General features: G+C 47.5%; 1 protein-coding gene across 1 annotated transcript in view; it reads right to left on the bottom strand.

The window, feature by feature from the left end:
- GNL2 (G protein nucleolar 2) overlaps positions 1-13,480 on the bottom strand; it is a 295,764-nt gene that overhangs the window by 161,040 nt on the left and 121,244 nt on the right. The gene's annotated exons all lie outside the window — the stretch shown is intronic.

Below are 13,480 nucleotides of genomic sequence, written 5' to 3'. Positions count from 1 at the left end.
GGTCCGTCAGACAAGTAACCATAAGCCAGGAGACGCTAAAATGAGGATTAAGTAAAGAAAACGTGTGGTGCAAAAAGCAATTATCATTATTGTCTTTTTTTATGTACAGTCAGTATCTTCACGTCAATTTAAGTGAGGCTTGACGCCCTTGGGCAACTGGTTGCACTATATGAATGTATATCACACTAAACTGTTGTAACCAAATATCAGAAAGGGGCAGCAGCAGTTCGTGTCCGGAAAACTGGTGAACAACATGTATAGTGGTGTACAGAGCCTTGTCAACAGTGCAGCAAACATGGCTTCATTTACAATGAGTGCCACACCACAACAACGTCGAATGTTAGAAATCTCCGATTTTTAGAGAGTATGTCCAATATGAACAATACGTCGGCCTCAGTATCAACTGGGACAAGTCGTGGTGATTCCGCTCACCGTCACCACTACGGAACCGGAGTTGGACTATCCCTTAAAATGGTGCACTGACCCGGTTAAGTACCTGGGGATATGGATTCACAGAGACCCAGAAATAGTTATTAGGGAAAATTATGGAACGGCACTGAGTAGATTAGAGGAGCAAGTGGACAGGTGGATTAAAATGCCCCTCTCTATGGCAGATAGAATAGCCCTTCAGAAGATGATTATTCTACCTAGATTTCTATACCTGTTCTGGAACGTCCCCATCTGGCTGTCGAACGCATTCTTTAATAAATTGCGCTCAGTGCTCCAGAGGTTGACATGGGCCGGACGGCATGCCAGAGTGACCTTACACAGCCATATCATCTGCGCGGTTTCGAGGACCCTGACCTGCAACTATATTATATTTGCGCACAAGCTCAACACGCACACTACTGGACACAGCCCCACGCTTATATACCACACGTCGCAGTGGAAAAGGACAGTGTCTTCCCAGAATCGCTGATGGCGTTACTGGCCGAGCCTATACGTTATGCCCCAGGAAACACGATACACACGGCAAGGAACACCTCAAGAGCATGGCATGCACTGGCGCGAAGAGCGGATAAAATGCCGATATACGCACAAGCCCTCCCAACAGCACAACACCCTAAGCTCACAGTAACACAAGAACCCAAAATGCAGGCATTACTAGAGGAAATGGGCTTCCGAACTCTGGGCCAGGCGTTCCCACACAACACATTTCTTAACTGGTCCGACCTCGCCCTCTGTGCACACCAGACTCCGATGAAACATTTTGCATATCTGCACTTTCGTGCGGCCATGAGAGCACTGTACACTACGTTCCCCGAGGAACAGGAGCAACTGGTGACACTGCAAGCACTGCTCACAGCTCCATCACGTACTCACTTGGTAACGCGACTATACACCACGGCCCAGCGGGAGCGTGCAGGGGGGATCACGGCACCGAAAGATAGATGGGAAAGCTGCTAGGCACACCAATTGATGAGCAAGACTGGCAATATAGCTGCACGCAGCTCACGCTCCGAACGCCAAACTGTAATCTACGCTTAATAAGTTCCTCCACCAGGCCTACTACACGCCCGCAAAACTCCACCATCTGGGACTTGGGGACATTGATGCCTGCCGCCGCTGCGGCTCAGCTGGCGCTGACTTTTTGCACGTGGCGTGGTCTTGCCGGGACCTACAAGCCTACTGGCGCGCTGTCACGGATGGGTTACACACCATGCTCGCGGAACATATCCCGAACATGCCTCAGACGTGTCTCTTGGGACACGCCAGACGAAGAAAGTTTCTGGCAGTGGCGCTGCTACTGGCGAAACGTAGAATAGCGATCAGATGGGGCAGCAAGAGGCCGCCCAGATTCAAGGACTGGATCATTGATATGACATACTGCAGAACTACATTGGAGGCCTACGCGGAGGAGATACCGCTGGCTTCCAGAGACTTTTGGGAGCCATTGACGCTATATTTACAAAGCACACAAGCGACCACGTAATGGCTGACTGCTCTCCGGCCATCCAGCTGCTGAGGAACCTCCAATGTAAACACCTGGTTACTCATCCCAGTGGTTGTTAAGAACTTTGAGCTACACGAGTCGGTGGGAGGAAGGGGCGAATGATCTGCGATAAGTGTCTGTATATCCCTGTACAGTGTTCGCAATGTCGGTTTAAATGCATATAATACTACTGTGCTAGAGTGTCAACTGGACAATATGACAATGTGATATGAACATGTATGCTTTGTCTCTGCTGGGCAGTATGAAAAAATAAAATAATAATTAAAAAAAAGAAATCTCCGATTTTATGACTATCCCAAAGATTTTCTTTAAAAAAAGGCCGTATATTAAGGATACTGTGGAGTGGTTTCTTTGCATGTGCCGAGCTTTGATGATAACCCTATTGGATGTTCTGTGGTGAGGCCAAAGCCGTCAAATATTTGGGCAGCACTCATAAAATGTAGTGAGTGATGGAAGGAACACTAAGTGACACAGCAAGGAAGGAGCATCACAGTGTATCAGTACAGAGATACGATTCATTTGCTGGATTAGTTTCTAGCAGTAACTCTCTGCGATGAGAACATCAGCAGGGCTGAGACAGAAAGTGTTCCAGAAAAATTTAGAGCTATAATGGCTGGATACGATTTAACGGATAGTTTCTTACCTGTCGGTATAGTTTTGCAGCTTGAAGATCTTTCTGGATTACTATGCTGTGCATTATTCCGCGGTCTAGTGGTTGGGTATGGAATCTTAGTCATTTCTTTTTTTTTTTTGTAGCCCAGGTGGGCGTCGACGTCCCACCTTTTGGTGTACTTCCTGTGACGTCGGCACGCTTCCTGCGGAAGCTCCCACCCTTGGGCACCATCTTCAGATTCTTTTTTTTCTTGTTTTTGTGTTCTGTTTGTGAATCCTTTGGCAACGTTTTATATTTCTTCTTCAAGTAACTGATTCTTCCGCTTTGTCCCTTAAGGTGTCTGTTTCTATATTGTCCTTGTATTACCACCTTCCTCATCTTTCCGGCGGAGGTGGGTGGGTTCGCTAGTGAATCCAGAAAGATCTTCAAGCTGCAAAACTACACCGACAGGTAAGAAACTATTCGTTTTGCAGCGTGAATCTTTCTGGATTCACTATGCTGTGCATAGACTTTGTAGCGGTTTGTTACGTTTGTGGCAGCTGGGTGGAAGATGAGCGTTGGTTGTTGAATATATGTTGAAGCACCTTCTGTCCTACTTGTGCTTCCTTGTTCATTTGTATATCCACACAGTATTGCTTAGTGAACGTGTGCACTGAAGCCCATGTTGCCGCCAGGCATATGTCTTGAATGGGTGTGTTAGCCAGGAAGGCTATTGTTGCTCCCTTCTTCCTGGTAGAGTGGGCTCCTGCCCCTTCTGCTAGTTCTTGGCCTGCCTGTTTGTGGCAGAATTGTATAGTTTGAGCGATCCATCGAGCGATGGTTCCCTTTGTTACTGGTCTACCCAGGTAGCTGCTTGCGAAGGACACAAAGAACTGTTTTGTTTTTCTGTGCTCCTTCGTTCTTTCAATGTAATCCATCACTGCTCTTCTAGCGTCCAGAGTGTGCAGTGCCCTCTCTGCGCTTGTGGATGGTTTCTGAAAGAAACTTGGTAACTGTATTGTTTGGTTCTTGTGAAACCTTGACACCACCTTTGGCATAAAGTGTGGGTCAGTTCTCATTACCACCCTAACATTGTGTATTTGAATGTAGGGTTCTTGCAGTGTTAGCGCTTGTAGTTCGCTTACCCTGCACAGCGAGGTGATTGCCACCAGAAAGGCTGTCTTCGTTGTCAGCATTTGTAGGGAGGCCTTAAGGATGGGTTCAAAGGGCGCTTTCATGAGCTCTGTTAGGACTAAATTAAGGTTTCATGCCGGTGGCGGCATCCTTTCAGATGGTGCGATCCTTTTTGCCCCTTCCAGGAATCTCTTTACTATTGGTGATGTAAAGAAGCTCTTTCCTGTCTCTCCTCTTGTGTAGGCTACTATCGCTGCTAGGTGTACTCTTAGCGAGGATGAACTTAGATTTGCTTTCAGCAGGTGCGTGAGATATCTTAGCACCATTGATTCCCTTGTCATCTTCTTGTGTAGTTTCTTCTTGCTGTACCATTGTGTGAACCTTTTCCATTTTGCCACATAACATTTGCGTGTGGTACAAATCAAATACAAATCAACAGATTTATAAAGCGCGCTACTCACCCGCTAGGGTCTCAAGGCGCTGGGGGGGGGGGGGGGGGGGGAGGGGTCCGTTACTGCTCGAAAAGCCAGGTCTTGAGTTGCTTCCTGAAGGAGAGATGGTCCTGGGTCAGCCGCAGGTGGATGGGGAGGGAGTTCCATGTCTTGGCCGCCAGGTAGGAGAAGGTTTCCTAGCCTCTTGTAGCACCCGCAGAGTGCTCTCAGTAAGTCTTAGATGTGCAAACTCTATGTCCTCGGGAGCCATGCCGCTAGGTTGAGGCTCTCCGGCTCTGGGTGCAGAACTTCTCCGTTTTGCATGGAGAGTAAGTCTTTTCTTTTCCCGAACTTGTGGGGTGGTCCCTGTGCCATTTCCATTACTTGTGAGTACCAGGTCTGCCTTGCCCACTGTGGTGCCTCCAGGATCAGTGTCATGTTGCTGGTCCTGCACTTGTTGAGTACCCTCTGTATCAAGGGTATCGGGGGGGGGGGGGGGGGGGAGGAGGGAGGGGGGGAAGCGTAGGCAAATGTTTTCGACCAGCTTATCCATAGGGCATTCCGCTGGGATCGTACCCCTGGTTGCCTGGATGCGAAGTTTCGGCATTTTGCATTCTGGTGTGTTGCAAATAAGTCTATTGTCGGTGTTCCCCACCTCCTGAATAGCCTTTGCGTTTCCTGTGCGTTGAGTTCCTACTCGTGGGATGCGGTCGTCGGTCATCATCATAAATCTTTATTCGAATTCCAAGAATTCATAATAGCACATATACAGATTTACAATATTATTATAAAATCCTTATTAAAATTAATACATCAAAATAACGTCTGTCTGCTGAGCCTGTCCGCTTCCACACTGTCCTTCCCTGGTAGGTGTATGGCTAGCAGGTCTATTTTGAGCGGGATGGCCCATCTCCATATCTCCTGTGCTAGGTTGGATAGTGGGGCTGATTGTGTTCCTCCCTGCTTGTTGATGTAGAACATGGTTGTTGTGTTGTCTGTTTGTATCAACACTCTCTGGTTGTACAGTCTTTTCTGGCAGGCCTTTAGGGCGAGGAACACAGTCTTCAGCTCCAGCTAGTTGATGTGTCTGACCGCATCTGTTGGAGTCCACAGACCCCTCACCCTGAGCTTGCTCATATGTGCTCCCCATCCCATCTGGGAGGCGTCTGTGGTGATGGTCAGCGTTGGGGTTGGTGGTGTTAAAGGCTTCCCCTGTGTGATGTTCTCCTTGTTCCACCATGTTATCTCCTCCTGCACTGCGTGCGTTACAACCACTAGATCTTCCCAACTCCCTGTAGCTTGTGACCATTGTTGTTGCAGCCATTCCTGGAATGGTCTCATGTGTAGCCGTATATTGGGGACTAGGTGTATGCAGGACGCCATCATCCCCATGATCTTGCTCGTTGTCCTCACTGTCAGAGCTCACCCCTTCTGGTACTGGCGTGTCTCCTTCAGCAGGGCCAGTGTTCTCTTGTCGCTGGGGAACACTTTGCTCTGTATGGTGTTGATCTGTGCCCCTAGGAAGACCTTCACTTGCTCTGGTTCCATTGAGGATTTTCCACAGTGTATGGAGAATCCTAGATCCGTTAGCGTTTTTGTGACCCGCTGTGCGTGCTCTTTGCATGTCTTGTGGGAGTTTGCTTTTATGAGCCAGTCGTCGAGGTAAGGGTATACATGAATCCCTTCCCTCCGCAGGTACGCCGCCACGGCTGCGAGGCATTTGGTGAAGACCCTTGGTGCTGATTTTAGTCTGAAGGCCATGGCTGTGAACTGGTAGTGTTCTTTGTTGATGGTAAATCTTAGTAGATGCTTGTGCTGCCTGTTCATGGGAATGTGCAGGTAGGCATCTTTGAAGTCTATGGTGGACATGAAGTCTCCGTCCCTTATCTGAGGAATGACCTCCTGTAGGGATGTCATTTTGAATTTTTACGCCTTTATGTACTTGTTCAGGAACCTTAGGTCCAGGATGGGTCTTAGCGTTTCTTCCACTTTTGGTACCAGGAAATAGTTTGAGTACACTCCACTCCCTTGTTCCTTTCTCTGAATGAGACAGGTTCGATGGCCTCCTTTTGGAGGAGTTCTTGTGCTTCTTCTAGGAGTAGCGCTCGCACTTTCCCTGAGTGCGCCCTTCTTTTTGGTTTTCTGTTCAGCGGTCTCTTTTCCAACTCTATGCAGTATCCGAACTGTATGATGTTGAGTATCCATTTGTCTGTAGTTATTTTCTTTCATTCCTGGAAGAAATGTTTTAGCCTGCCTCCCACTGGTGTTACATGTTCATTGACGTTTGGCTTGTGTAACCCTCTCTTTTTGGTCTTGTGGTAGACCACCCTCGGAGGAGTTGCGTGGGTGGGCACGCTTCGCGTGGCGGAGCCACATTGAGGTGGGTTGTTGGCCCCCTCTTCTCGTCTGTCCACGTCCATTCGCCCTCCCGCGAAAGGACTGGCCCCGAGGCTGGTACTGCCAATTTTGTTTTTGCTGTCCCTGCTGAGCTTGACTGTTGCCCTGGTGAGTTTGCTGGAATATCTGGTGTGACGTTCCCAGCTGGTTTCCCCCTCTTCCGTTCAGTCTCCGTGTTGGGGTACCCCTTCTCATCCCTCTGAATTGCAAGGCCCCCATGGACCTTGCAGTTTCGTTTTCTTTCTTGAGCTGGGTGAGTTTTTCATCCACGGCGCCCCAAACAGTGTCTCTCCACTGAAGGGAGTGCTCAGAATGTTGTTCTGTACTTCTGGCTTGAAGCCTGAGATCCTGAGCCAGGAATTCCTTCTCTCTGTGACTCCTATCATCATCAGCCTGCTTGATGTGTCAGCCTCATCCAAGGCTGTTTTCAGGCAAGAATTTGCAATGTTCTTTCCTTCCTCCACCAGGTGTGAAGCTCTTTGCTGATATTGCTCGGGGAGGTGCTTGAGCAGCTGTCCGACCTCGTCCCAGTGTTGGTACTGGTGCCTGTTCAGTAGGGCATTTGAGTTCGCCATGCGCCAGTGTACCACTGCGTTCCTTTCTTTCTCCCAGTTAGGTCCATCCTCCTGCTTTCTTTGTCTGGTGGTGGGCCTGATGTTGTTGGGACGTTTGCCCTTTTACTGGCTGTTGCCGCAATAATGGAGTCCGCTGTGACGGATCCCCGGATGTAGGGAGGGTCCTTAGAGGAGTGCTTATACTTCTTCTCCGTCCTAGGCTTGATTCACCTGCATGTCACTGGGTCTTTGAACGCCTCCCTCCCTTGGTCCATGGCTCTCTCAAGCATGGGGGGAACTGTCTCCTTGTTGAGTGGGGAGCAGGGTTTCCAAGAGGAAGTCAGCCTTTGGTTTTTCCTCATCAAGCTTGACTTCAAAAGCCGTTGCCGCGCTCCTGATGGCCATGCTATAGGCCCCAATGTCATCCGGCGGCGAAGGCCTCGAAGGATACGCTTCCACGGGCTCTTCCGGGTTTTCGGCGTCGAGGTCCTGCCACTCCAGGTCCTGCATCATCGAGGATGCCGAGCCGAAGCTCGTTCCCTTGTCATAGTCACCCTCTTCCTCATAGTAGAGGACCTCTTCCTCTGGATGTTCTTGGGGTCCGGGTGTTTTCGGCGGCTCTTCGGCGTCCAACTCCTCTTCCCCCTCTATTTCGACGACGGTCGGCGGCGGCTTCGACGGGATCGTGAATCTTTTCATTATCTCGTTGAACTCGCTCTTCCTTTGCAGAATGTTCTCCATTTCGGCCTCGAGCCTTCTCTTCCTTCTCTCCAGCTCGGCGACATGCTCGGCGTCGAGCATTTCGGTCGATCTCTTCGACGTAGTCGTCGACGTCAAAGCAATCTTCGAGTCCTTCTCTTTCGAAGTCAAGCGGTCCTTTTCGGGGATGTGCTTCGACGACGTTGGCTTTTCATCGGTCTTCGCCGCTTAGGGAGTCCTTTTCTAAGGATCCGCTGGGCTGTTTGTCCTTGAATGCAGCTACGGCCGCCGGAATTTTCGGCGCCGGTGCTCCCTTCGAGGACTTAGACTCTGTTTTTCGAGAGTCTTGTTCAGGCCTTCGAGGCTCTGTCGAGGGTTTAGGGGTCGACGTCTCTCCTACCTCTTTAGACGATTTCTTATCGGTCTCTACAACCCTGTAGTCCTCTAGTCCCTCGGCGATGTTGTCCTCTTCGTCGCTGCAGAGGCCCAGGTCCCGGAGCGACGGAGGTTGGCCCTTGCCTTGCATGTTGTAGTTGGCTCTCCTCTGTCTCTCTCTAAACCGGAGTGTTTTCGGGGTGAAGGCGGAGCAGGCGTTGCAATCCTTGCTCTCGTGGTCGACCAGCAGGCAGAGGTTGCAGACCGGGTGCAGGTCCTTCTGCGCGTATTTGTGGTGGCAGTTACGGCAGAATTTAAACGGTGTCTTGTCCATTCCTGTGCTCAGAAAGATTCATGCTCCAAAAACTGGCGTACTGATCTTCAGAACTTATTATTTAAACACATCTCTCCCTATTGGGCAGTGCATACGACACATAGCTGAGATAAAGCTCCGATGGCTAACCTGAGGTTTACATTTAAATCAAAATTCGGTAAGGATTTCTAGGTGGTGCGCCTCTTCTTGTGAAAATCTCTTCAGCTATAGCTCCACCTTTCAAGCTTTAAAGTAGCCAATTAGACACAGTGGTGACTTTTCAAATGTTATTATTCATTCATTCATTTATCCTATATTACTTAAGTAATGCAGCAAGAAATACTATGGCACAGTGCCAACGCTTGAACATTTGCTCAAATCTCAAAAAGCTACCACTGCACTGACCCTTGGTACAGTCAAGGTAAATTCCAAAATAACGTATCAAAGTGATATTATGTCACACTTCCTCAGTTCTAAAAGCCCTCAGTCAAATTAGATCTCTTGGCTGTTCAAAAAATGTGGGGATGACTTGGTCATCCCCACTTCTTGGCTGTAACTGTACAATTGTTCCCCAATTGGCAATACCTTTAGCACCGGACTTTAATTTTTTAAGTAGCTTGAATAGGTCTATTCTGAAAATGTTGAGTTCGGATTTAATATGAGAAATCCTTTTTCTGCAGCAATCTTTTTATAACACAGGACGCTCAGTCTCCTGACATTTACCGGATACGTTTTTGGCGACTCCAATTGTTTGGGGCGATTGGTAAGCATAGGGGCTACGCCCTTGTTTTGATTATTAGCACTAGTCAAAAGGGCATAGGAAGAAGCTTTAATGTTGTTATTTCTTACACTTTTTTCCAACTGGTTTTTGATAAACATGTAGAACTATCACATATTCTGGTGTCGTTTATTTACTGATAAATCCTTATTCTGGTATCAGCACCTACAGTAATATACTATGTTAGTACCTTGGGCAGCATGATTTCTTTCGGCTGGCCCTGGCTACTTGATGCACAGATGCCCTGTTTCATTGTGGTCACGTTGTTGAGCCCCTGTTGTTTAGCAATGAAATGAATCAATTTTAATGTTTGGGTGGTGACATATGTATATTTCTCTTTTTAGATCCCCTGGTACTTGAACAGTCACGATGAAAAAGGTCCTGATGAAGGCGGCTTAATGCTGCCGAAACGCGCGTAGACCTGCGTGGGCCTAAAGCTACATCTGGGCTCCTATATGTTTTTAGCACTGTCATCTTGCTAATAACTCAGTTCCTTTACCATCTTAGAGTGTGGTTTGAGTGTGGTATGATTGGTAACACGTGAGTATGTTGAGAGGTATGGTTGCTACCAAGGGGTAATTTTAATCATTATCCTTTTTGTAGATAATTTTCAATGTATGTGGTTTTGAGTTTTTTTCACATGAATTAAGAATAATTCTTTGATAAATTTGGATTGATAACAGATGTGATGAATTTATAAAAAGAAAAAAGAAAAAAGATAATAAAAATTTATATGTTTTGAAATAATTCAGTATATTTTGTGTCCTTGCCACCCGCTTGTCATATTTATAGACAGAATTGCTTTGCTAAAGTAGAAGGCCACCGAAGGAACGTTTTCACATTGTAGTTTTCTTGTTCCCCTCTGTTCCTTGGCCAAAATTAACCTTAGGAGGGGGTCCCTTTATACATGTTGTTAATACCTTTAGCACCTCCTGTAAGTCCCTTGCAAATAGTACCCGTGGTACCGAAGGCAGGGAAGCTAAAGAGGGTGTCTATGGGTTGTATCATGTATTGTGCCACCCTACCAGACCCAACAACACCAACATGCAAAATGCCATTGTAGGCTGCGTGCCACGGTGCAGAGAAAAGTAAAGAAACTACATGGCACACCTTCTGTGTGCCATGCCTACAGACACTGCATGTAGTATAGGCCAGTCACTCCTGTAGCAGTGCTTACAGCCCAATGGCAGGGTGCTCTATGTACTACATGTGTGGGCATATCTGCACGACCAGATATGCCCCTGAGATGTCTAAGTCAATATTACAATTGAACAGTGAATCCATTTTGAGTACATGTGCTGGACACTGGTGTTTACGAGTTCCCCAGCTGCATGATGGCTTCAGTTAAACTAGAGATATTTGTTATCAAACATCTCGTATTTATAAGCCCACAGTGATTCCAGTGATGGATTTATTAATACATGCACTCAGAAGGCACCTTAGAGGTTCCCCCTGAAAACCTACTGACTACCCGTGTAATGGCTGACTGGTGCAGACCAGCCTGCTACCAGACAGGTTTCTGAACCCCTGCAAGCAAAAGCCCGAGCTCTCCGAGGGCAGAAATAATACTTGCTCCAGCCAGAGGTGTTGTCACCTCCTACAAGCAGGATGGCTCAGTAATCAGCATATCAAGACAGGTGGTTTCAAAGGCCTCAGCTGCCTTTGATATGCAGACTGGGGAAATGCCACCCGCTACCCCGGGCCCATTTGGCACCAGGAGAGTTGGGAAAATTAGCTAATCACAAGGCTTGTTGCCCTCTCAGACTAGTACCAACCTTAAGGTGGGCTACCTGAAGCGTACACAACTTTTTGAATTCCACCATCTTAGTTTTGGTGGAATTAGGATCTCTGGGTCCTGGTTATGCCAATTTCCCACAGGAAGTGATCATATAGAGGGTGTAGACATGCTGAAGGTAAGCAGCCCATTGGCTACTACCTGTTACTCCCCGTAACATCCCTAAATTGAGTATTTAGGTGGCACCCCTGACACCTGTAACTTAGATTTGATGGCTCAGGAAGAGAGGACAACGAAAAGTCACAAGAAAATCGAGAACTGGAGACTGCTGTACACTTTTAGCACCAAACCCTGCCTGCAATAGTTTCGAGAATCGTGATCAGAGACTCATTCTGCAGCTGAAAGCCTTCCAAGAACCCCGGGAGACTGCCAACCTTTCGCAAATTGCCAGCAATCTCCTTTGGAGTAACAGAGCTACTCACCTGCAGTCCGCAGACACTAAAGCGAGAGGTCCAGTCAACCCAGTTGCCGCTTTCCAGCCAGCCCGAAGCAGCAACCCTCCGGGAAGAGGACCCTGTGCTCCTGAAGGTCAGACATGCCCCCCCCCAAGTGAGAAGACACCAGGACCAACAAGAGATGCTTACGACCAATACCCGGGGTACCGGACCCCTTACAGCAAACAAAGACCATGGGAGTCCAATCTGGACTCAAAAGACACAGAGACCGAGCAGCCGTTGAGGGACTTCAGCACCGCTGGGACACACTTCCAAAGTGGCCCAGCTGTCCTGAATTTGCACCCTCAACCGGTGAGACAGACAACTGCAAGGCTCGGATGCGTAGAACCCAGCCGACCTCTTCACCTTGCACTGAACTCCCCATCCCGGGTATCGAAGAACTGGCTTTGCCTCCTTGTTCCCATGATCCTTGTGACCAGAGCCCCACGTTGGGAGCTCTAGAACTTGTCCCCAAGCCCAAGTCCTCCCTGCTTCTAGGTGCCCCCTTTCTCCTTACCAGCATAGTGCACAGCTACCAACGTGACCAGCACCTCTGCAACCGGACACCCCAGGGCAGGTAACGGCTGACTGCTGGTGCTACGTTGGACCTTGACCCCCTACGATCCAAAGTCCCGATGGAGACCCCAAGAAACCGACCCTAAATACCTGTATGCTATGACTTTTCCCTCCAAGGAAAGCATTGTGTGTAAAGGCGCATTTAAGTGACTGTCTTACTTACTGGCAAAATTCAATATTTTAAAAAGTTCTTACTTGATAACCAAGTTCTTGGTATCAAAATGTATGTAAAATTGACGTATTTTTCTAAATTGGTCTCAGATTTAGTCTTGTGTGTGTCTCATTTATTGCTTCTGTGAGTACAACAAATGCTTTCCACTACCCTCTGATAAACCTAACTGCTCGCCCATACTACCACAAGAGAGCATTTGGGTTATCATTTGTGCCTCTGTACATCAATTGGGGTTTGCCTGGACTCTACACAGTGTACCTTGTTTTGATCCACTATATAAAGAGCCAGCTTCCGACACTGAGGAATAAAATATGGTTTACCAGGATGGACCCACCAATCTCTGGATTCCCTCAAACTGGAACCAGTGCTTAATTTGAGCTGGTGGTTTCCGGTGCTCTGCACCAGCACTTAATTGTTAACACCAGCTTTAGTGATACTCCTCCACATGTTGGCATATTTGTCTAATTTTGAGATGAGCACAACAGTGTTTAATATGTCAATATGCATTAAAAAAAGAATACCTGCCGCTCACCCCATTATCATAGCTTTAGATGGCCTAGAATAGCCTGATTTGTCACACTATTAGGAGTGTGATGATTGATAGTTGTGTTTATTCTGTCAGTGATAGACCTAACAGGGGCCATGGGTATTGCAGACTGCAGTGGCCAAGCCAAAAGGGCCTTGGCACTTACTTTTTTTTTTTTTTTAACAAATTAAGCACTGAGTGGAGCCCTATGAAGAAGCCAATTGTCAAGAAGGTTGGACAGAGAAGGGATAATCACTGTATGCCCCAGTGGATGGCAATGAGCTCTTCCAGAGTTCCACCTTAAAACTGCAGAAGAAGAAGAAAACGATTAACTAAAACAATAGGCCATCTAGGAATACTTTCATTTAGGGCTCAGTAACAGGGCTCAGTCAACTAACCACTTTCACATCATGTGCAAGCTACCTAAACAAAATATTAAGATTAGACACATTCAGGTGTCTAAATGCCGGTTCTTCGAGAGGCATTCTTGAAATGAAGTCATGTAAGAACTTGTTTCTGCTACATTATAGGAGGCCGCTGTAGAGGGAAAACAATCAGGGGATTGAAGAAAAATTACTGGAGGAGCCTGTTTGGGTAACTGAGATGTGTGAAGTAGTTCAGGATCATGAATGAACTGTTGAATGACTTTTCCTTGCAAGTCATGGCGGGTAAGACAAACCTTGCATAATACTTTTCCAGACCAGTCTGTAGAAAAGAAAAGCAACTGCTTTGAGCTGTGGCTGGTAAAAA

The sequence above is a fragment of the Lissotriton helveticus genome, chromosome 3_1 (genome assembly GCF_964261635.1).
Source record: "Lissotriton helveticus chromosome 3_1, aLisHel1.1, whole genome shotgun sequence".
NCBI classification, from domain to species: domain Eukaryota; kingdom Metazoa; phylum Chordata; class Amphibia; order Caudata; family Salamandridae; genus Lissotriton; species Lissotriton helveticus.
Note: the sequence above shows the minus strand (reverse complement) of the source record. Positions and strands in the feature narration are given on the sequence as shown.